Here is a 19523-nt window from a genome sequence, read left to right as displayed (position 1 = left end):
TGGTGTTTGCCTTCTGAAGGAATTGCCATGGGTACCAATTCCCTACTTCCCAGAAATTCACTGGTCATCTCTCTGTCTGCTGGCATGAAATGATGAATAAATTTCTTCTTCTTTTTTTTTTATTCCCTTCCACATCTGTCTTTTTTGGTTTTTTTATTAAGCTGCCTTTTCTCAACCCATGACCTTGTCCAACTTATTTTCTTTCTGTCCTGAGGGTGGGTGCTGGCAGCCAGCCAAAATCAGCCCTCCACAATATATTCTGTTCATACTGACTTTCTAGTAACAAAAAGAGTCCACAACTGATAAAAACAATTTAATATCAATTAAGATTTCACATAAATTTAAATATTCTCAAGCAACATTTCAAATACAAATTATAATGCTTCTGGTAGGATTTTCAGAGATCCCCAGCATCTACATTAATCATATTTATCTCTCAAAAATACATACTGTTAAAATAAATAAATTAGGGGGTTTTTAATTAATTATTTTCATTTGCTAATATCAATTATTTACCAGACCAAAATGCTCCATAAAATTTCATTTTTGTATTTTTTTCAATTTCTCAATCTAGATAGAAGTACAGCATTCTTACATATAGATTAACCTTGTATCATCCCCTTTTGGCCTCTCTCTGGGATTTTTATACCATATATATCTTCAGTTCAAAATTCACAAACCAGAAAACTTCACAATTATATTTATGATAAAGGTGTCAACTAAATGAGAAATTTTAACATTAACACAACAATGTAGATGATCTACAAAAACTCTAAAAATAAGTATCACCATGTCTGTGAGTTATCTCCTGCAGTGTTTAAAGAACATTTTCTTGTCTTTGTCTGAAGCCTGTTCAGTCAGTAGTCTGTCATATTTGTGAACTTAAATCCCATTTCTTGTTCTGTACTGCAAATGAAAACAAAATCTTCTGCTAGATAAGAGAAAAAAGAATGGATTGTGACACTGTCTCTTTTGATTTACTGGTTGTACAGGCACACTGTGCATTACACTGAGTCATCTCTTTAATTTCCCCAAAGATCGTATCTCAGAACTGGCAGGAGATCTCTCCCTTGCAGGAATCCAGTTCCACTTTTTCATGTCCAGTTTCCTCATTTCCTATTTTACTGGAGGGGGGGGGCTTTTACCAGCACTTACACCTGATGGATTTATTCTGTTTTCTGTAGTGACCAGAATTCAACTGTTCTGCAGTTGATAATTTATTCCAAATAAAAACCCTGACAAGTAACACTCCAAATTAATGACTTTTACATATTGTCCTATTTTTATACTTCTCATGAACACATAGAATAATTTAGGTTTTAAGAAAATCCTGGCGATGACCTAATGAAAACTCCTGCTCAACTCAGGTTTTATTTCAACCCGAGCAGGCTGAGGGATGTTGAGATCTTCCTTCAGCAGCAGAACACAGCCCAAACTGTTGCTGAGATTGGAGACCTCCACAGCTGCTGTGGTCAGAGGTGAGGAGTAGCACAAAGGAGAGCCACTGCTGTGCTGAAGGTGCGTGCCACTTGGGAAACTGTTTGGGTTTTATTAGGATAGTAGCACAAATATTCCTTCTCTCTTTTGCAGCTTAAATGACATATTTCAGAAAGACTGACAGCAGCAAGAGCTCCAAAAGAAAAGTTTACGCCATGTTCTGCATACTTTAAATATGTATCAACTGATCAGATTTGGAATGACAAAGACAAATACAACTCATCTAAATTTGATGTAAAAGTTGTACCTCCTTTTCTTTTTTCTTTTTTTTCTCAGAAGTGTATCAGTCTGCTAGGTTTTTGTGGGGGGGGTTTGTGATAAGCATTTTGAACTGATGAAAAAGTGCACTCAATTTCTGAAAATTTCAGATGAACTCCATTCATCTTGGAAGATAAAGAAAAAACATGGTTGAAAGTACAACCAAATGATGTGTTAACTGGTTTTGGACAGAGAACCCACAAAGAATGCTTGATAAACAATGATTTACTAACATAATGAAAAATAAAAAGTTACAGTTTTGGGTAGTCAAGAAGAAATCTTCACTGACAAGGCTTTGGTCTTTAATGGAACTGCTGAAATAGAGAGAAAATATATATATTTTTAATGTGTTTTTCTATGCCCCTTAAAGGTAAACAAGACCTTGGCATTAGTTTACCACATTGTCAGGAAGTTTTCCTGGGGCTGAGAGAACTCCTCCTTATTAACAGACCACTCAGGAGTGGAAGAAACCCTCACACCAATGAGGAACATACAGGTATCCTCCACAGGACAGCTGGATTCTTAATGTTGTGTGGATATGATACATTTTCATTTACTTTCCAACAAACTTTTTCACCCTGTGTTCTCTCTAGTCTGTTGCAGGCTTGACAATATCTGGTGCAGCCCCTTATCCATCCTGTAAGTATTATGGCTGGCTGTGACAGTAAGCACAGCGCTGCCTTCCTATGCAAAGGTACCTGTGGCAAGACAGCACGAGCCACATGGGTTTTTCCAGGTAGCAGAATAAGTTACTGCTTGGAAGAGAAGTACAAGAACTCTGTTGGTATCATGCCTTCAGTCTGCAAGAGGAACAGCCAACAGAAGTTTTCTGAGGGTTTTACACTGCTTTTCTAATTGCCTTTTGTTGTAGAGTCCTATCATTTCATTAATCTCTCTTTATGTGTCTCAAAAAAGATTTCATTATTAGGGCTTCCTTTTCTCATAAAATGTTATATGACTACCATGAGATAAAACTGAAACCTCAAATAAAAATTTATTTATAGAAAATACAGAAATAGACCCTTTTTTCCCACAAAATAGATGATCATTAAACCAAAAAAAATTTATTGCTCTTTCAGTCAATGTGGAAATAAAGAAACCCCATACGACTTGGCCAGACTGGCAAGGTACAAAGTAGCTATGCTTCACAAGCACTTCCTCATCAGGGATTTGTTTTCATTTAAAAAAATCATGTTTTCCCTTATGGAAACTTTGTGACAGAAATGTCTCCTCATCAAACAAATGCAAGAAGTAAACTTCAAAACAGTGAAGATAGAAAAGATTATTTTTGGACTAAGACCAATAAGTCAATCCTATTTCTTTAAAAGCTGAATAGACTGTAGAGACAGTCAGTGTTTTAAGTCCTTCAAGAGAGAAAGTAATCAAGAGAGTAGAGTTTCTTGATGCCACCAGCAGTGCCAGTTTGGAACAAATATTAGCTTTCAATAATATCAGATGACCTCCAGGGCATAGAGAAAGTCAAAAGTGGAATAGATCCCATGTTATTGGGAGAATTTTTTTTCCCCAGATAGTCAGGGAACAAATTCCCCAAAAGATGAGAAAGAGAAGTAATATACGATGACATGTTTGACAGGCCAAATTTGAAATGCTGACAATTTTCGTTCGCACTGTTGTAAGATACTGCTGTCATTCATTTGGTAAGAATGTTTGAATAATTTTATGAGGCCTTTTCAAATAATTATAAGCATTATGGCCAGCTTGAATAAAATATATAGAAAATATAAGGTAAAAATGGGGTCTATATCCAATATACTTCATCCTGAAGTACTTCTGGGCAGGGGTGCAATAAAGCAAAAGAATCTGACTGGATACAGAAGAGAACAGTTATAAGAAAAAATTGGAAATGAAAAAGTTTACCATCAGTCTCTCTTTTCCTGAGTAGTGCTGGAATTATAGTAAACTTTCTTACTGCAAGACTTTTCCCGCAGTAGAAGCCTTCATTATTAACTGGTAGTTCTTTCAAGAGCTGATGACTGTGGCTGCAAAAAGAAATTTATGTTTAAGGCAGGCCAAGTGAGTAAGTGACTACTGCTTACTGGAATAAGAGCCATGAAACAATAGTGTAGCAAGTACCAAAAAGAGAAGTGATGCTGAAGAGAGGAGCTCATATGTTTGTATTTCAGACTGTGTGGCCTCTAGTCTCACTCATGAGTCTTTTCTTAATGGAGTCAACCTACTTAAAGCTGATCAGTTTATAGCTGGAGAAAAAGGAACATTCATGCACTTTGAGTTTTGTAGTACTAATTTCAGGCTCTGACTACTGCTTCTCTGCAGGTGCTGCTTACATAACTTTGTCCTTATGCATCATGTCCATATGAGGAGAATTTTTTTCCTATTTCATGTTTCAAACTACTTTTAAACAATATTTTGACTGTAATATTTGAGTTTCAGTTTAAAAATAAGGTATGTGTTGATTAGTAGTGTAATCTTTGATTTATGAATAAGAACTCTTGATGGCACTCATGAGCTCCTTGAACAGGAAGAGGGGACTGAGAACTTGAAAAATCAAAGTTTTGGAGAAAAATGTGAAAACCTTTATAAGTTTGGTCTGTTATCCCAGCACTGACCTTTGAGAAGGTTAAAGGTTAAAAGTTAGCACAGTAGATGTTAATTTTCCAGATAATCTGCCATTTCAAGAGCAGGAATATGAGCTCTGCAGGTGGGCGCAACACTTTCAGTACAGTGGAACACCAATCTGCTACCCTTCCAGTCTCTGTCAGAGAATTTTTGAGACTAAGATCCTGAAGGTAAAACTGTGAAATAGCAAAGTGAAGCTGACGCTGAGAATGTTGGTATAAGCCAACATGCTTTGGTTTAAAAAAAATGGTTTTTTTTATAAAACAGATGAGGGTTTAACTTCTGACTGGGGAAGTGCTTCCTAGAACCAAGTTCTTCAGACTGGAGGAGAACTTGCAGTGGTAACAAAAGAAAATTAATTCGAAATAATATTTAAAGCAGCATAAAATAGATTTACTAGAGTACAAACCTCAAATTGCAATACAAATAGCAGATATCATTTTCACTGTCTTTCAGAGCCTTGGCTTTTTACTTTGTTGTTTACAGGTAGTGGAAATAAACATGTTTTGTTGGTCATTAACTAATCTCTGGAGGTCCAGCTCTTTCTGTCTTAATTGGCATTCTTGCAGTCTTGAGCAATATAAAGTCAACTCACATGGTCATCTAAGGAGGATCCACACCGAGGATGGATTTGTAAAGTTAAACCAAAAATGAAGCAAACACATATTTAACCTGAATTATATTTTATAATCTAAATTACCTTAATAATATTCATACTTACCTTCTAACATCAGTGTGTTTGAGGCATTCTGAGTCTCATTTTATGTAAATTTTTTATGGAAACAAGACCAAGTCACCTCTGTTCAATAGCATTGCTCCCTCCTCTCTTCCTGACAATATTTTTCACAATCTTCTTGAATTATATTGACTTCAGAACATTTTAATTCCTTTCACAACTCTAAATATTGCATTGCACTAATAAATAAGAATTATTAAAGGCAATAAATTATTCACTTCTGCACAGGGTATTTAAGCTCATTTCAGACTGATATAATCAAGATAGACTTTTATTATAACATTTTGGACAGAAAGGCTGTTATGATAAAAATTTATGTTTCTCAAAATTTCAAAACATAAGTTCCTTTAAGCCAATCCTGTACAGAACTCATGCTGTTCTTGTGTTAGTAGGACTGCTACCTTTGTTCTATACAGGCAACTTTATCAGAAAATAGTTTCGTAAATTCTGCTTTCCCCCAAATCAATACTGCCGTTAACGGGAAAAACTGAGTAACTGCATGGACTACTACTTAATGTCTACAACACTTAAAATGGTTTATGCAATGAGTTTTTAAACAACTGCATTACACGGCCATAAAATAGTCTGAAATATCAGTATGATATTCATTAATTTATTCTGATAGGATTTCATTAATGGAATTGAAAGGCATGATGTTACTAATCTGCTGGGCTTCCCTAAAACAACCTGACCAACGACATTAGGGATTTATGTGTATACTCTGTCCCAAGGCTTTTATCTTGGATCTATTCCAGCCTTGAAATATATCTCACTGAGATTTACTTCCAAACTGGCAATAGTCAATGATTCTAGAAGCTAGATTGAACAGTTTCAAGTCAATGAAATCTTACAAATGGGTTCAAAGTTTAAGACGCTTGCTTAGTAATATCAGGTTACAGGAGTCAATATTTTTTACAATGTGTTCAAATTTTCAGCTAACCATCTTTTTAACTGTGTTCTAACCTTTTAGAAGCCTACACTCAAGATCTCTATAAAACCATAACATAACTGAAGTAAAAAATATCCCAGCAACTAGAGTATTCCCATCAGTTTATTAATTACAAATAAGAACAAGTATTGAGACAGAACATGCAGCAGGGATCCAGCAAAAGGAGGTCCAATTACAAATTGCATTAAGGATGTAAGGAGTACATTACAGCATGTAAGGAGTAGTGAAATACATAACTGGCCCCTACATTCATGTGACACCCTGAGAGAAAGAGAGAATTTAGGTATTTTACTAGCAGCTAGGTACTGAAACATACTTTTTGGTTTTTGAAATAAATTGTGCTGCACGCTGGCTGCTATACTCAGCTACAGCAGAACACTTAACTTCAGGTATAACACTAAAGCTAGTGATATCAGAAGGTGTGTACTTAAATTAAGCATGATTTCCTGAACCACAGTATACTGGTAAAACCAAGTTCTTTGGAAGCGATCTATTAATTCTGGGGAAACAGAGACCTCTTCTTATCAGTCACTGCACAGCAGATGTTTCTCATCTGGCTTAGGTGATACAGTCTGCAGAGTGCCCTTAGCATGCACATAGGAAAAGTTAACTAAACCAGAATTGATTAAACAAACAACCAAAAATATTTTAAAACAACTGTTACAAAACCACAAGCATTACAGGCCTAGTTCTCCACTACTTTGTGTGATACATGTAGGGCTTCACAGAAAGTGAATATATTTACTAAGGGAAGTTGTGTACATTTTCTTTGGCAGATGACCAGACTACTCTCAGGATAAACCTTCCTTACACACATAGGTAAACAATACAAACTAAGGACAAGTCACAATATATAATCATGTTAGGAACATACAAATCCAGAAATAATCTCTAAGTAGATGTTATCAACTGTAGCAAAGCAAAATATAACACTTATCACATTAAGAATTCCATGTAGAGACCTGCTTGAAGAAAAGACAACTGTAACTAAAAGTCACAAACACTGGATCAGATAGTCAGCTAAGGAGAGGAGCATAGTTCCTTGTATTCACAAATTTTAAAAACTCATGGTTTCCTCTCAGCTCACTTTCCTTTAAGTGGACTCGTTACATTTTCAGGGTCATGTAAGTTGCAAATAAGCAGCAAATCCAATTTGATAAAAAAGGGCCAAGGTTGAATATGGGCTTCTAAATTCACAGGTGCCATTCTAAAGGCTTTAATCTATCAAACCAATAGTAAACTACCTATTTCTGGACCAATACAAAGGGTAATTTTTTTTAATGAAGAATTTAGGACATCAGTTCAAATTGATAGCAAGTTTTCATTAATTATTTTCAAAACTAATTTATGAAGTAGACAGTTATGAAAAGCAAGAGATCATAGTGAAACAGTATCAGTTCCTGACTGATTCACTACTGAAAGTAGTTGTCAAATAAATTATTAAATACATAGGTATAGCTGTAGTTCTATTTGAAATTGTCAGTTTCAAAATAAAACTTCATTCATTGATATACAATGTATTTTGAATGTATTAATTGAACTACTGCTACGTGTGAGTTTTATGAGTCCAACTAGAGCTAAAAGACTATCAAGAATTTAATGTTTGAGTGTGCAATTCTGAATCTCTGCACAAGGCCATGAAATACTATAAATTGGTACCAACTGGACTGGTCTAATCTACATTCAGTGATGAGCTGACCCTACCTTTATGTCGTTTCATTAAGATATAATAATGATAGAGGTTATCCAGTGAAGAAAAAGAATCTCAAGATAGATGGTGGTCATTAGTAGTGCACATTACCTTGTTGTTCTGCATACAGATTGATTTCACCAAATACTAGCTTTAACATATAATAGAAGGCTTAAACTATAATATGTCAGAAAATTGCTGCAAGATGAAGAATATAATATTTACAAATTTAGGGCTATTACACATTTGAATTTGCTCTGCTGAAAAGTCCTTATCAGCAAAATATTCAAGGGCACTTTTAACTTATTGTAATTTAGGAATTAAACACACATAGTTTTTCGTTACCTAAAACCAGCAATAATTTTACTGAATTTCCCCTCTTTTACTGCATTTTACAGCAATTGGCACTGTGTACAAATCTGTTACTTAACACAAGCACGGGGGAAATTACATCGATTCCTTTATTCACATTCCAATTCCTGAATCTTTATCTACACTTTTTATTTACATGCTCAGTTCTGTCATCTCAGTCTTCTGGTTTTCCATTATTTCTCTTTGTGCCACCATGCTTTAGGCCTGCTTAGACAGTGGATTACAGTACTGGAGTGTGGACCAGGAGATGCTGATACTGCAAAAATGCCTGGCTGAGGAGGAAATAATTCTGTTATGAATTAATATCCCAGACACAAACAGACCAAAGAAACCACACGGAGCTGACAAGAGATAAATAAGATCATGCTGCTAGAATCACTCGCCTTGCTCTAGAGAGTGCCAAAATGAGAAGGGCTGACATTCCCACTAACATTTCAAGCTTCCAAACATAAATAGAAATTATTTATTTTAATTCCTTGTAGAAAGACATTCACTCACAAAAGCACCAAATGTAGTTGAGCAATTTAATAGATGCCATTTTAAATTAATCCCAAGGCTATAGAAAAAAATAAAATATGCTGGTTCCATACATACTAGCACAAAGGTACAGTTCTAGTCAAATTCTACTTCCTACTGGGATATGGAATTTGATGTGTTTATCTTAGAACAGTTCAGGCTGTTGCTTATGTTTCTATCAATTCCAAACTAATTCTAATGACAGAAAAGAATTTATGTTTCTTTAGCATAATACATTTTTTATTTTCCAATAAATGACAGCCTGGGTTTCACCATGCAATGAAAACCAGAAAAACTACACCAAAAGTCAGAAGCATTTGGGCATTTGGAAACATTTCAGAGAACCAGAGAATCCCAGAATGATTTGGGTGGGAAGGAACCTTAAAAATCATCTCATGTCAAACCCCCTGCCATGGGCAGGGACACCTTTCACTAGCAGGTTGCTCAAACCTCTATTCAACCCAACCTTGAACTCTTCCAATAATGGGATATGCACAGCTTGTCTGGACAACCTGTTCCAGTATCCCACCACCTTCATCAAAAAACAATTCCTCCTTCTATCCAATCACTTTCAGTTTAAAAGTGTTGACCTTTTTCCTGGCATCCAAGACCTTGTTAAAGTCTCTCTCCATCTTTCTTATGATCCACCATCAGTACTTTGCTGATGGTGCTGTTCCAGTGGAGCCAATTCAAACGTGTAATAGGCACACATACATAAATACCGAAACGGTTCTATAGAGTCTCCCCAGAGCCTTCTCCAGGGTGAAAAATCCCTACTCTCTCAGCCTGTCTTCACAGGAGAGGTACTACAGCCCTCTGATCAACTTTGTAACTCTTCACTGGACCTGCTCTAACAGGCCCATGTCTGTCTTTTAGTGGAGCCCTACAACTGGACACATTATTCCAGATGGGATGGCAGGAGAATGGAGTAAAGGAGCAGAATCAACTCCCTCCACCTGCTGGCCAAACTTCTTTTAATGCAGCCCACAGTAAGACTGGCTTGTGCACATTGTTGGGTCATGGTATTTTGGTAGTGCAAGCATTTTTTGGGTAAAGAAAGAAAGGAAACCCAGAGATCTTTCCCACATTTTTATTTAGAAAAAAATGTCTAGCTTTAGAGCCACTGACAGCAAAAAACTTAACAAAGAACTAAATACAGACATGTTTCTTACAAGCAACAGTATTAATGAACTGTTTGCATTGCTTGAAGCAGGTTAAGACTGTTGTTGCCGAGTATGGCAGATATATTTTTTTATCTCCCTAAGAACATGTCATAGGGTCTTATGGTAAAGATGTTTTTACATTCGCTAGTCACTGGTTAGTAGGTAGAAAGTATTTGCCTGAAATCACTAATAGATTATACATGTCACCTATACGGCAGCAGATCAAAAGTCTGATTTTATAAATGGTTTGTAGCTTAAAGATGACTAGTTCTCCACCTCCTCAGTACCTAAGGGCCTGCACTTGACCTCAGTTTCCTGGTTGTGCCTACTCTTAATAAGCCAGTGAATGCCCTGCCAAGTATTCCTACAGCTGCCTGAAAAAGTTATGAATTAGTCAATTAATTTTATATGCATGTTTAAGCTAGAAAAAAAATTAATTTTCCAATTAGTAATAAATTAATTATTTCAATACTCATTTTTCCCTGAAGTAGGGGCAAAACATTGATATAAGAAAATTTTCTGATGGAAGATGGTCTGAAAACTCAATTCCAAATTTAGTTTTGAAAAAAATATAATCTGTGCTGTTTTGTGGTCTATCCTGCTACGAGAAAAGATTCAGTGTGTTGTAAAGTTATATTCGCGACAAGGAATTATGAAGACAAGAGTTATCCAAATTATACCTCTAACTATAATCTCATAAACCACCAGAGTGACCTAGATCTAAGTAGTAATGGAAAACCCTTTTAAAGGTCATCATTTTTAAACTATCTTTCCTTAAAAGCTAAAAAAACCAGTGTCCTGTTGAAAATTTTAATTTAGTAGGAAATAAAGTTTCTGTAGAAAATTCTTAATTAAAAGTTTTATCCAACTGTAATACAAATTTATGAGGGTTGGTGGCCTGCTTTTCTCCCCCTGCTGGGTCTCTCAGGAGTACCAGATTTTGGTTAAACAGCACACTTGAAGAGCCACAGCACTTTCCACCTCAGTTTAGCTACAGTTGTCTTGACAGCAGACGTCAAGAAAAAATCTGCCGCAGGGAAATCAGACACATATGCAGAACAAATTTGGGGAAGACTTCAGGAATGGCAATGTGCAAACATTTTTAATGACTTGCTGCAGAAGTGCTGAAAACTAGTAGTTAGAGTTTCAACCCACTGTTGAAACCAGCAACTTTTGTAAATACAGACACTTCACCCAAGTTCTCTGCCACAGTTTCTGCAGTGGATTTAGTGGCTGATACATGATATAGCTACATAAAGGATGCATCTCTCTGTAGCTTAAAAAATTACATAACTGCTATTATTACTACAAAATTTATTTACTAAGAGATTAGAATTACTTAAAGTTGCTGTAAGGCCTCATTACTAAGGTATCAATAAGAAAACATAAGCAGAACTAACCTTGAGTTTTTTTCCACTGCAGCGGTCAAAATGAAACTAAGTAAAAGCAGAAAATGAGATATTTTGAACATGGACATCCACAAGGGTCTACAAGGACATGTGAAGAAGTTCTATTACATGAAACATGATTCGGAAATATTTATACTTTGCTATTTCTATTTCTCCTCTCTTCTCTCTTGGCCTCACATAGTTACCCTCTCCTAGCTTTCACTGTCTGAAGTGGCTTCTTAAGAAGCTTTCTATTTTCACTCTTGTTTTGCAGGAGCTGATGCCAAAATTCTATGTACATAAAGCATGAGTAAGATTCTCAACAATGTGCACAATCAGATATAAATGAACCTTTCCTTCTCCTATTCCCTCTCCTGAATATACAAATCCACAGACAGATGCTGTTTCTTTTCTTTCTCACAGAAAGAAGGTCCACAGGCAGAAGGATGTCCTTGGAATGGCAGTATTTCCAGTCAGACTGTCCCTTTCAAAGCCTTCATTACTGACCAGTAGATAGACTAAAGCCTTAAATTCTTCCTGCAAAACTTCTGAAGAGAGTACATGCCCTGCAAAATTAATGCTTTGTTCTGAAACTCAGTCATCTGAGCAACACTGGTCTTAGTAGAACTCATCACCAGCTTCATAGAAGACCATACTGTATTTTTACTCTACCATATTCTAAACTATTTCAGTTTATTTCATATTCAAAATTGTAACAGCAGTACACTGTTACCCCTGAATTTCACTGTCTTATACTGTGTTCAAGTAATTTGCCCATGAAATCTTTTTGCCTTAACTGGTTTCACCTGCAGGCATCAAGACCAAATTCTTTAAAATTAATATTCTGATTATATAAGCAGGTGGGGAAAAGCTTTTGGTGTAGGTATCTCCACCACGTAAACTACAACAAATAGGTCACATTTTGGTGGCAGACTTTTAATTTGATTAACAAATAGATTGAAAAACATTTTAAAATGTTTTGAAAAGAAGCAACTATTTCAAGTTCATGTGGCTTTTGCTTATTGAGAATTAGAAATGAGGGTACAAGAGATGAAAAGCAAACAAAATATTCTTTGAAGTGCTGCTTTCAATGGGAGCATTCCTCCCTGAATCAAAACAGCATTGTTGTCCAGCAGATCTAATAACTCCATTTTAGTGCTGAAGAGACAAGGGATATATAGGAGAGATCATACAATACAGGAAATATGTAAAAAAAAATGTCATTCACTCTGCTCTGTTCCACTTCATTACTATATGGATGTAATAACAATTCTTTTCTTAATGGCTGTAAGCAAAGTTTTAGCTTTCTTTTGCAAGGTGTCTAGTGCCAGCTAAATTGCTGTTCTAATACATAAGGAGCAATAATAAATTCTAAGGGAGTTACTTGCATAGAGATGTAATGAACGGAAGAAAAATGAAGACCAGGACAATTTAGGGAATTCATCTATATAAAGCCTATGAATTTCCTTTTATGGTGTTTTCTATTATTTTATTTTATTTTATTTTATTTTATTTTAGTTTTGTTTTGTTTTGTATGTCCCAGAAATTAAATTCCATTTTATATGCATTTCCTCATGTGATCCTTCCTTCACTGTAAACTGAAATTTCACCTGGTGATGACCTTGCATGTACAATAACGTCATTAATTCAAGATGGCCATTGTTCTCCCTGTCCTCATCCTGGCTTTTTTTTTTAACAAATTATTCCCCACTTCTGTCTCCTGGATACCACTGAAGATGAAGCCATTTTTGAGGCTTAAGTAGAGCATTTAAGAGAAAAGAAAGTAAACAGCAGCAGAAGGCATACAGAGGATTATAAATCATAAAATTATAAAAGGAGAAACAATATGAACAGAGGGTGTTGTTAAATCAGTCTCCTAACACAAAATCTAGGAAATAGCCAATATCATTATCAGGAATTTAAAATAAGTAAGTATTTTCCAGAGTTCCTAATTTAAGGAAAAAATGCAGATAATTTGAAAAAAGTGGAATTCTAAATTCATATAAGAAAACCCATACTACTATAAGTAACATATGCTAAAGTACCATTAAGTACTACTATATAGGTCCAGAATACAGGTCTGAAAGCTATAAAAAATAATATCACCACAGAAGTTTGTTATTGTTCTGGGTCCCAGTGAAAACAAACATGCAGAAACAGTATTTTATTTATGTATATGCTGGCAAAAACACTGGCAAATACTTTATTAATCTCTTAATGTTCCTCCTGGTACTACACAATTTCATCCAAGGACACTTTGGAAAAGTCCACAGAGCAACTAACCACTGTTCGTTTGAAGTGCAAGCAGTTTCAGAACATTTTTTTGACATTTTGTGGTACCGCTGTGCATATTTTAACCGTAGCAAATTATGCCAAGAGCAAAAAAACTTTTTCTCCCCAAAACATCAGCAGAGCAATAAAGTTCCTCTGAAGTTGTAATGGTCTTTGGCACACAATATCAACAGGAAATCATAACTTGGTGCATCTATTAAAAAAAAAAAGATTCTTCGACATAAAATAAACATTGCAAGTACATACGAATCAAAATTCAGTTATCTCAGTTTAGCCCATATTCTTCTCTGCAGTATTGCATCTAGAGAGTCACTGGTTTTCAGATGTCTCATTTTAGTGATCCACAGAACTTCAGAGAAATGGCACAAAAGGAAATTATTACAACCAGCCTGATGGCCTGGAAGCAGTGTGCTGCCTTACTTATCCTGAGACAGAACAAAATGAGCTCTCCCTGTATGTGATCAGATGTTGTTTCACATCTCTCTACAGAACATCTGTTTGTTTGCAGCACAAACCATTTTCAAGGCTGCTGTGAAGAATGGTGCTATGTTGGATCCTAGACATCAGCTGCCTCCCAGTGGTAAGGAATATAGGAAGTGACTGGAAAGAAATTGAAACTGAAAGGGAAGGCTGACCACTGCTGAGGTCCCAGCTTTCTACTCAGCTCCCACCTTCTATGCTCCTGCAGGGGCACTGGTGCTCACTCCAGTGCTGGACTAGAGCCAGGCTGAACCCCCTCACCGCCCCCCCCCCAAATCACATGGATTGAGAATACTCAGTCCTCAGCACCCCTTTTTGCTTCTTTACAGATTCAATCCTAAGCAACTTGCTAACACAGATATAGGCTACACAGGTCCCTCTTGACTAGCTGGAAGGAAGATGAGTCTGTGTTTATTCTCATCCATTTGAGAAAACTAGCAGTTAGTCCTAGCTTAGCACAGAGCCTGATCTTGTCGCTTTGACTTTATAGAACTGTGAAAGAGGTTATATTCCACGACTTTTCCAAGCAAGTGCAAATTTTGACCTGACAAGATAAACTGGGCAAAATTATTTTGGAATAGATATAGGTTCTCAACATAAAAAGGTTTTTATACCCAAGGTCAAAAAATATATACTACATCAGGAGGTAGGTAAATTTTCACAGTGGGTGTCACAATAAGGGCCAGTTCTTCAGGAATGGTAGATCCCACCCATGCAATCTTGAGCCCATGAGAGCTATGAGCACAGCAGGACCAGCGTAAGATCTGGTCTTCTGGAGGATGCAAACAGATGTGGAGAAGCAGAAAGAAAGCCTCCATCAAATAAATAACAGTGAGGAACATGAGAGTCACTTGTATTTCGTGACTGTGCCAATTAAAGTGGTCCTGTGAAGATAGCACAGGCCACAGCACATCAATGAATTAGGCTATGCATGTGAAACACCTATAGATAGTAATATATATTTCTTTTTTGCTGCAATATTGACAAAGAGAAGAGAATCAAACTGGTGGCACTGAGGTGGTCTCAGAAGAGAACTCAGGACCAAGAGTCCATCATGTCTGTAAGAATTCTGTTGGATTTAATGCACCAGGTGAGTCATATGAAGTCCTTTAACTATTTGAGTACATAAGAAACCTTGTAAGGCCCTTCTTGAGGTGATGAGCAAATTGATCTGTCTGAGGAATTTGTACCGTATGTGGTCTGCGTGGAGCTCTGTAAGCTGGATACTCCATTCAAATTTCCTGCCTAACAACTAGGAGGTGGAGGCAGAGGGTTCTGTTTCTCAGGCTCTACTTCTTCCCCCTCTTTGAATTTCTTTTTCCATCTTTCAGGTGGGAAAGCTCACCTCTTTCCAGAAATTAAAAAAAGGTTTCCTGAATTAACCAAGACATCAGGTAACCCTCAGTACTGCGCTGTTCCCTGCTCCTTCCCTGAACCTTCCCTCAACTACTTGTCTCCTGAAAGGCAGGGCAGTGGCCAAACCAAACCAAACCAAATGCCCAGCAGTCTGAACAAAATTTCTAATATAAATGGCAACACGCACACAAATAAAGTCAGACTCCAAGGTGGAGCTTACAATGCAAAAACAGATTTTAAAACCAGTACAGGCACATCTCTTTGCAGCAAATTGCTTACTATTGAAGAAAATCTGTTGATTTGAACTTGAACTACACTTGTTGGTCTCCCACAGATATTTTCACTGCCCAGCTCTGTATGCTCATTGTTCCTGTGATACTATCACTTATAGCTAATGAATTAATTGCCTCCAATTAATTGACAGCAGCCTCATACTGTATTGCCAAAGGATTACAAATGAAATATTAATTATGCTTTATTGTGCAGAAGAAATCAAATTAAACATAATCACACTCCATTATGAAGTAAGTACACTCGACATTTTCCAGAACAGATGCACACTGTCCAAATTACAGTCAATTCTGATATACTGTAAACAAGCTAACACTCATTTATTAAACTGAAAGTATCACACCTCCCACACAGAAACGCATGACACAAATGTTTAAAGCTTCAAATTTTCACAGATGGTAGCAAGGAGAAAACACTTCTATAAGACAAGTATTTCATGCCTGCAGTCTTTAGCAGTCACTGGTATTCCACTGAAAGGAAAACAAAATTCCCAGTATAGGTTTTCCTGTACTACATTATGAGTCAAATTGCTTAATTGTCACTGTGAGTTTGGCCTGACATCATGCAGAACTTTGTCCACAACCACAGGTTGCCAGGTACCTAACTCCAAATTGCAAAAAATATATGTCTGAAAACAATTTAATAGTTTTCAGGGAAAAAAATTATTCTTTTGCAATAAGGGCATCTGAGTTTGAAAAAACAGACTGGGAGAAGAAAGCCTAGAGAGTGGAGTACATCACTCGGGAAGAGGGTATCTTCATCAGTATGGCACCTTGGAAAGGACAGCTTTGTTTTCCTCCTCATGTTCTCTGAAATTTCACTCACTCTGGGAGAGCAAGTGGAGTATTTTTGGAGGTAGTGGGAGGAAGAAGGATAAATGAGAGACAGATATCTCCAGAGCAACATTTTTTTTTTTCTCTCAAAAGATTGACTTCGAAACATCTGATTGTCAGCTTACCCAGTGAATTGAAAATTTATTACAGAATCTGAGCCAGATCCTCAGCTGACAGAAGTTTATTTAGCTCCGCTGATTTCAGTAACAGGAGAGGTGAGCTCTCAAGGAGCCAGAGACAGCACCTTTCTCAATAATATTGCCTATGGATTTGATACTTTTTTAAAAAGTACTTTATGTGTGAACAGCTGGTTAAAATTTTTTAACAAAATTATCCCAACCCAACCAACAAAACATGATCCATATTTTGGACAGGCTTCCAATTACTTTTTAGTCATCACTATTTCACTCTACCAGTTATCACAAACAACCTGAAAAGGTTAATTTCAGCATATGATAGACTTCAAGTAGGTCTATCAAAATACCCATGCAGGTAAGTAATCTCAAAAATTCTGATTCAAGAGCCCCACCAACTAGTGGCCATCTAGAAAAAAAACATACATCATGTGTGGCAGCAACAGAATACAGCCATTTAAATTGATCACATCTGAATGCAAAACCAAATCAATTTTTCACAGGTGATATCTAAAAGAATGTGCAGTGAATTATTTTGCATTATAAGATGCAGTCATGTACATTTTGTTCTGGGGTCCTACAAGATCCGCTGTCATTGACCTGAAAACACTACAAGTTTATTTTTTTTAAAATTGCACATGACACAGAGCTATACTGAAAAGCAGAGGTGCAATTATGTCATCGGTATCATTTACAGATATGTTCATTCATTACACATTACATTGTGCTCATTCAAATAACATTTTAATATTCAGTAAAATAATCCTAATTTGTAAAACAAGATGGATATCATCTGTGAATACACACTATGAGCATCATTACTGTGAACAAAACTCAAGGTCCCAATGCAGTACTACGGACAATGAATAACAACACCCCTGGGAATAGAAGCAGTGGAATAGCTATCAAGACTTCAACGATGGTATTCCTTGTCAATATGGAGGTATTTTTGGACAACATATGTATTTTCACAGTGCAGTTTTGGATTTGATGCTCTGAAGGAAAACACCAGCAAAATAAAAAAAAATACGTATAGTAGATAATCAGAGGGCTGCAAATCCTGCCTTACGATGCCAGACATCAGAATTTCTGTCTATCTGATCAAAGCAAAGATTAAGAGGTGACTTGATTACACTATACAAGTATTTACATAGGAGATTACTGATAGTAGAGAGCTCTTAAATCCAACCAAAAAGCAAGTAACATTATTAAATTATGGAAAGATTAAGTTAAATACCAAAATAGAATAAAGGTAGCAATGTTTTACTGTTAAAATCATTAATCTTGGAAATGTCCTGGCTCCAAAAGTCTATTAATTATATACAACATAAACTGGAAAAATTTATGAGGCAAAGGGAGATGCCTCCCATGCACCTAAGTTCTTAAACTGGCAAAATTTTTTAAGAATAGTATTGTCGAGAAGATTTCTGACATTCTGATATAAGTGAACAAAAATCAAGAACACCTTAATTTCATCTGCACTTCTGCAACATTTTGCTAATCCACTGTGTTTGTATTATACAAGTGTAGCTAAAATTTATTTTATTGTCTGGCATCCTATTCCTGCTCAGGTAATTCTTGGGACTTAGGCACATGTTTCTGAAAACACAGGTACATATTACTAGCAGTACTGAAACACTGCTTTTCAAGACCTCAAATTTTCTACACGTTGTCCAGTAGGAGCAGAACTATTGATTTTTTCTGTGAAGTAATATCATTTAGTTAAGTAACAGGGGGGACCACTAACTGGAGGTCATAATACTGTCACCAGTCTGTATGGAAGATTTACATCAACATGCATTCAGGCATATCAAAAAGTAGCACATGCACACATCACAATCAGATTATTGATGACAATTTTTCAGGCTATAATGCTACAACATTAAATGTATTCATCTTCAGTTCTCATAGGGGACCTGCAGTCTATTACAAGATGTTTCTTTATGTATACTGCAGACACTTCATTGTCATTTAGCAGTCTGACAACAAAACCAAAATTATACTAGTGACGTGTTACCTCCAGGATTTGGAAAAATGAAACCATAATATGTGTACACTTGTGGTGCTAATAAGCATAAAAATTGCAAATATAAGGATGGATACTGAACTAATTTAAGGATTTGAATGTTTAATGTGTTCCACGACACATGTGCATGTGTGTGTGGGTGTCAGAGAAACTGAGAGGAGCTGATTTATACTGCCAAGCTTTCCAATGTTTCCTTCTTTGGATATTTATAACAAGATGTCACTCCTTAGGGTCAGGGTACTGATTGCTTATTTAGCTAATAATTTATGACTGTAGAGAAAACATTTGATTGAAAGTATTCAGTCCAGTATCTGTTAAGTGCTGTATGAGTGAATGAATGAAGACAGACTGAATGAAACTGGCACCTTTGTCTTTAGTACAGATTTGTTAACAGGAAGATTTGGACAGGCCTAGAATACACAGTGTACCCCAAGGAATGTACAATATTACTCTGCTGGACCTACAAAAAAACCTTCAAAACACCTTTTTGTTTTTACTTTCTTACGTACATGTTTTGCATATTTCTTCACTAGTAGCATATTTTAAAGGAAAGAACAAGATTTTAGACTAAAAGAGTACTTAACAGTCTGATGGAAGTTAATTCATAAGATAGATGTCAAAACTGAAATATCTTTATGAAGCATTAACCAAACTTTGATCTCTCACATAACAATTTAGCATTTCACAATCTCACTTACTCTTTGCAGCTTTGTTACATTTTGCATATGATCCTTCCTATGTGTTTAGCAGCATTGTGAGAATGACAAAATAGTCATTCCATCTCTGATGGATACTTAGTTAAGCTTGATACACTGTCCCTGTACTTCTTGCAACTCTTAAATAATATATACTGAATCAAAAGCTACTATTCCAAATAGAATTGCACAGAAACAGAATCCCAAATAGAATTAGACACCGAGCCAGAATCTCAGATGGGTAAATAA

At 36.1% G+C, this 19523-nt stretch overlaps 1 protein-coding gene across 1 annotated transcript in view; it reads right to left on the bottom strand.

The window, feature by feature from the left end:
* The window catches only part of TMEM117 (transmembrane protein 117), a 179581-nt gene that overhangs the window by 116541 nt on the left and 43517 nt on the right, over positions 1 to 19523 (bottom strand). The window lies entirely within an intron of this gene.

Source organism: Cinclus cinclus, chromosome 4 (assembly GCF_963662255.1).
Source record: "Cinclus cinclus chromosome 4, bCinCin1.1, whole genome shotgun sequence".
Lineage (NCBI taxonomy): Eukaryota > Metazoa > Chordata > Aves > Passeriformes > Cinclidae > Cinclus > Cinclus cinclus.
This window is presented reverse-complemented; position numbering and strand designations above follow the sequence as displayed.